This window comes from Buteo buteo, chromosome 3 (assembly GCF_964188355.1).
Source record: "Buteo buteo chromosome 3, bButBut1.hap1.1, whole genome shotgun sequence".
Classification (NCBI taxonomy): Eukaryota; Metazoa; Chordata; class Aves; order Accipitriformes; family Accipitridae; genus Buteo; species Buteo buteo.
The window spans coordinates 42,379,551-42,385,550 of NC_134173.1; the positions used below are offsets into that span (position 1 = coordinate 42,379,551).

Consider the following 6,000-nt stretch of genomic DNA (forward strand, 5'->3'; position numbering starts at 1 on the left):
GTGTATTGTTAATATGTTGTTGTATAGCTTTAGACATTTAAATTAATGAACTAATTTCAAACTTCAAAAATGCCGAGCACCCCAGTGACCATACACTTTCCATAGGAATTGTGCCTATTTTATTTCCATAAAACTCTTAAGCAAAATTTCCATTAGTCTTTAACTTGAATAACATGCAATTTCCATAGAACAAGATTGAAAAATCATAAACAGTAACAAAACGCAATGCAGTAAATCCACCACATTCAAAATCTATTTCTCAAACTATTCATCAACTCAAAATAATTGTATAAAATCAGCAGAAGTATTCCAAATGCTCAGGAGAGGAAATGTTGGTCTAGGTAATAGGTAAATGCAAGACTGAATAGAAGAAAACTAATTTATTCCACTCGTTTTTTTCATCATGTAAATACTATTTCTGAATACTCACAACACAGACAATATAGCATTGTTTTAAAACCCTGTTTAAAAAAAATCCCTGGTTTGCTTTTTTTGTTTGTTTTAATTCTGTATCCTAAATTGATTAAACTATACAAGCTGTCATTTTTCACATCACATTTCTACGTTTTGAAAAGGCTAAGCTACTGAATCATTAAAAATAGGGAGTGTTTGTATAATGCAAATACTGCTGACAAACTACTAACTGTAGAACTGGTAAGATGCCTTAGTAATACGTAACCACTGATGTAATATTACAAATTATTCTTACTACTGAAAGTTGCCATTTCACCAATACGTATGCCTGTTCAAAATGTTATTCCAGCACAGAGCAGGAATCCTGGCAACTGTATTTATTCCCTGAAATCTTAAAATATTATCAAAATATTATCTATAACAAATATGTGAAATATATGTTATCTAAGCTCGATTATCCTGATGGGTAAAAGCCAAAGAATACTTCTGTAAGGTTTAAATTCCCAAGAGAAGAAGAGCTCAGATCCCGTCTGCAAGCACACAATGGAATCACAGCTGACGATGCACATCTTTTTCTGGATGTCTCCATATGCTCAGGAGGGTTTTTTCCCCCCCTCCCTCCCCATTTCTCCCTCTCCACCTCCCTTGCTCCCAGCATTACATTGAAGAATTTGTCATTATCTGCTGCCAGGAGTACGAGAATGTTTTAACAACTAACAAAAATAAAGTAGTGCAGTGAACTTCACCTCATTTAAAAATAAAAAGAAGGGATCCTGCCAGAGTAGCCATCTGTAACTAAAATCACTAATAGTAGAGAATGGGTGGATGAATGGATGTTGTAATATAGCTTCTACAAAGTAAATATAAATGTAACTCTGTTCTTAGTTTAAAATGTTGTGTCACACAGAAGAGTATATACTGTAACAACACACCTAACCTCTGACCTCCAAAGCCAAACACAGAAATAAATGAATACTGAGCATTTTAATGTCTATAAGAATACTGAAGAAACATGTGGAGTTTGTTAAATACTTTATACCTACCTGCATACAAACCGCATTGTTTGGAGAGGCCAACCATGGCAAACATACGAAAAATGAACATGGCAAGAACAGTTTTAGTTTAGTGTTCCTCTTCTTCAATGCACAGTCTATTTGCACTCGGCAGACAAAGAGAGTTACGTTTACACTTGAATTTGGTACCAGGCTTTAGTTTGGCTTTTTCTTTCAAATGAACCAACAGCATCCTCAAAGCTTAGACCTCACAAGCCTCTGCAATTCTGATGTCAGGTGCTAGAGAAACTCCAGCTGAGCAAGAAGCCCAGATTTTGCCAATGAGACAGTGACAGCAGCAACAAAGGCAAGAAGCAGAAGACAGTGGGCATTGTAACAGCAGCTGGCTCCCTCACTGACTTTGTTCTTCCTGCTGCAAAACCTGGGCTCCCTGCAGATGGGCTAGCTCTTATGGGGTTTTTTTTTTTGAGGACCAAGGGAAAAAGTTGGGAATGTCAACAACACAGACTGCTTACATGCCTCTTACGAAAGAGCCTTTCAGCCTTATAATAAGTAAACTACATCCTAAATGATAATAAAAAACATAAATATTTTTCTTAAATAATCAATTTTTACTTCAGAGCTTCAGTTTAATGCAATACACTGCAATATATGTAAATCCCTAGTATTTTCTAATTTTTCCACCAGAAATAATCTTTATTTTCTCTCTCAAGTAACATAGTTCCAGTTTACAAACTTAAATTCAACTGTCTTATTCCAAAAGTATCATTCTTGATAGCAATAAAGTATTCCTTCCTCAAATGTCTCAAGTTTCAAATTTAGCACTGACACCATCAGGACACACAACAAGGAACACAAGGAGATTTTCACTTTTAGTAAAGAAGTGCCTTCAGACATTGCAGAGATACTGATGAAGCACGTCATACATGGATCCTGCCACCAGTAAAGACCACGAGCCTGAGAAAATACAAAGCTGAGAAATCTTCAGGTTTTATGTCAAATAAAACAGTACGGTGGCTGAAAAAAAAATGCAATGACTACATCACCTTTGTCAGGCATTTACTGCATAATGCTCACCAAAACAATACAAACATATGAAAAATTACATGATTCTTCAAGTATTTGCATGATGTTAAAAAGATCAACCTTTCTTCTTAAAGTTGTTCTCAATATTTCTGAAGGTTGAGTCCATGATAAAGTACTTTCAAGACCACAGATGACCAAGACTGGCTATGAACATTAAGCTTATCACAGCACTTCTCATAAACTTGACAATTAACCATTTGGGGGCAATTTACATCTTTCTTTATCTCATGTGGCACAGAAGAGCTGACTTCTATGTTCCAGTCCCCAAGTAGCTGTACCACAAATGCCAAAGTAAGGGACACAAATGCATGAGGGTCCATACATGCCTGCATGCACGTCTGTACATGCAAATATGCACAAGCCTGGTATATCCTATCTGTGACACTGACGTAAACAAGCAAATGTCCTGAAAAATATGTAGGAGGCGCAGTACGTACACCGACTGCGATAAAACAACCGGTTTCCATTCACAGTGGTCTTAAGCTGCATGTAAGCAAACAAGAGCCCTGCTTTGGGGAATAATAGTTTCGGTATGACATTAACAACAGTGTGAAACATTGTCATTTCTCTGAGAGCATCCAACACAGCGGACCAGCAGCTCCCTCCCTTTCGGCGCTCGAAGAGGATTCCCCCATGAGAGGAGCCCACCAGGTGGCCCAACGCCACTATCGGGTTGTAAAGTGCCAGGAAATTAACTGGCTAGAGTTGATTTTATAGTTCAGTACATAAAAACCCAAAGGGATAAAAACCAAATGACTGCCTTCAGCCACAATGGCAGCAAACTAAGAACAAAACAAAACAAAAAAAGCTTTAAGTAAAAAGACTGGCAGTCTTAAACTGCTTACTTATTTACAGCAGCAATAGATCTGTAACTGTCATAGCCAGACACTATATGCTTAGCTCAAACTATACTTAAATACCATAAAAATATTACACCTCTTCAGTTCTAAAGCCTATTCACCTGCTTCCTACTACTCTGAAAGGAAAAAAAAAAAAAAAAACCACAACCAAGAGATACAAAACCAATTTGATTATTACTGAACAAGCAGGCTGCCCTCCTTTCACAAGGAGACTCTTTCCTGGTTAAATTACAAGTGCATTTAGACAGCGGGCTCCCGCATACGCACACTTCAGGCAGAAGTACGTAGGCTAACACGAACTAAGATTCAGATACCATTATTTCCCGGTGACTACCAGCAACCTCCCTGCCTTCCCCCCCCCCCCCCCCAACCTTTTCTAGCCAGGCTCTGGGGCAGGTTTCCTGCAGACAAACTACACGGCCTGAATGCCCCGCTCTGGAAGGAGAAGCATGTGATTCCCGGGCTGGGGGGAAACGCTCAGGCCCAGGCGGAGGCGAAGGAGCGAGGGGCAGCGAGGGAGAGGGGACGGGGCTCCAGTTACGCCTCGCCCCGCAGCCTCCGACGAGCGCGGCGGCCCCGCGGTGGCGGCGGCGCACACGCCGCCCCCCGCGGAGGCGGGGAGGGGTTGAGCACTCGCCCTCCGCGGAGGCGGCGGGCATCTCCCCGCCCCTCCCCCGCTCCCTGCGCGCGTGGGGGGGGTGGGGGGGGTGGGAAGCCCGCTCCCGGCAGGGGCGGCCGCGAAGCTGCCCGCCTGCAGCCACCGCCGCCGCCTTGCGCGCAGCCCCGCGGCCGGGAAGCGGGAGCGAGCGCCGACGCCCGCCCCGCCAGCGGCACCCGCCCAGGGACCCCGGCCCCGCGCCCAGCCGGCTGCCATCCCCTCCTCCTCCTCCTCCTCCTGCCGCCGCTCCCCGCCCCGCGCACACACACGCAGACACACGGCACTGCGGCGGCCGGGCCCCCACCCCTCCCCGGGCCGCGGGGAGGCGGCGGCGGCGGCGGCCGGGCGCCCCGGGCTGGGCTCGCACGCAGCTGTGCCGCCGCGGCCTGGCTGCGCGGCTGCGGCGCCCCGCCGCCCGCCCCCGCGGCGCGGCTCGGCTCGGCGCTGCGCGGCGCGCACACGCAGGCGCAACCCCCGCGCAGAAAGTTAGAGAAGTTGCCCGCTTTGCCCCCTCCTTCCCCGCGCGTCTCCTGCGGGCGCGGAGCGGCGGCGGGGCGCCCCGGCCCCGGCGCAGGGGGAAGGGGAGAGGGCACCGGGCGCCGCGGCCCCTGCCCGGCTCGGCCCCGCGGAGGGACTCGGAGCGGCCCGCACCCTTGCGCACCAAGTCGTTGTCAGCCGGGGAAGGGGAGGGGGGGAACACCGCCCAGCTCCCCAGATCACCCCTTTTGTCGCCGGGGAGAGACCCTCCCTCAAGTTTCCTTGTCGGTGTGTGCCCGGGGTGAGGGAGGACTCTCCTAAACAATCCCTTGAAAATCCACCCACCCCCCCCTCGCACCCCGGCTGCCCCATCCTCCCCCAGCACGGGCAGGGCAGCCCCCTGCCCCCCTCCGGATCAGCCGCAGCACCCCTCGCCTCCCCGGCTCCTCGCACTTTCTCCCCCTGCCGCCCCCAGCCAGGGGCGCGCAGAGGCGGCACCCGACCTCCGCCTGGCGTGGGAGCAGGAAACCAGCCCCCTCGGCCCGGCAGGGTGGGGTGCCGTATCCCACACCACCACCACCACCCCCCCCGCCGAAACGGGGGACGTCCCGGGGAAGTAAAACCCGCGCCGCCGCCGCCCCCCCCCCCCCCCGCCACCGCCGGGCCCCGGGGGCGCGAGCACGATGCCCCGGCGAGGGGCGGCCCCGCGGTTCCCTGCCCCCGGCTCCCCTGCGGTTCCCCACGGAGGGGGCCACGGCCCCCGCCCCGCTCCCCGCCGCCGCCGGCGCGGGGGAAGCCGCCTCTCCGCGGCCGCGGTGCCGCCCGCCAACACCGCCCCTCCGCGCACCGGCGCGGCCCCGGGCGTCCCCCCGGCATTACACAAGGCGGCCGGGGAGGCGCGGGGGGCTCGGGCACACCCCCCGCCGCGCCGGGGCCGAGGGGGCGTGCGGGAGCCGTTACCGGGGTCAGTGCCGTCTCCCGCCGCTGCCGCCGCGGCTGCCGCCGGCGCTGACCTTCGCTTTGTAAGATGAAGCTGAAGCTGGGGCTGCGGCCGCCATGTTCCCGTTTTAATAACTGCCTGCTTGTTTATTTCAATGGAGACCCTCCCACCACTCGCCCTCCTCCTCCTCCCCTTCTACCCAGAGGAGGGCTGGACGGGGAGGAGGCGGGGGGAGGCACAAGTCACTCCCCCCTGCCCCCGGGCACGGCGGCAGCGGCCGGGCCCCGGGCTGGGGGAGGCCGGGCCGAGCCGGGCCGGGCCGAGCCGGGCCGGGGCGGGAGGGCGGCACCGCGGCGCGGCCCGGGGCGCCGCCGCCCCTGGCTGATGCCGCCCGCCGGAGCGCGGGGCTGCCCCGCTCCCCGCCCGCGGGGACAATGGCAGCCGCCCCGCTCCCTCGCAGCCCTGCGCCGCGCTCCCGGGAGCCTCCTCCTCGGCACCCGAGCGGAGGGGGGGGGGGGCGGGGGGAAGTCCTTCGCCCTCGGAGGGCGAGAC

At 53.0% G+C, this 6,000-nt stretch overlaps 1 protein-coding gene across 4 annotated transcripts in view; it reads right to left on the reverse strand.

Moving 5' to 3' along the window:
- Positions 1 to 5,645, reverse strand: part of NCOA2 (nuclear receptor coactivator 2) — a 198,746-nt gene extending 193,101 nt beyond the window's left edge. For 3 of the 4 annotated variants that reach the window (XM_075023434.1, XM_075023426.1, XM_075023431.1), the window contains exon 1: positions 5,469 to 5,645. The gene's annotated coding sequence lies outside the window, so the exon portion shown is untranslated. The remainder of the gene's footprint in view (positions 1 to 5,468) is intronic. The other variant, XM_075023427.1, reaches the window with a different exon arrangement.
- Positions 5,646 to 6,000: the final 355 nt, after the last annotated feature.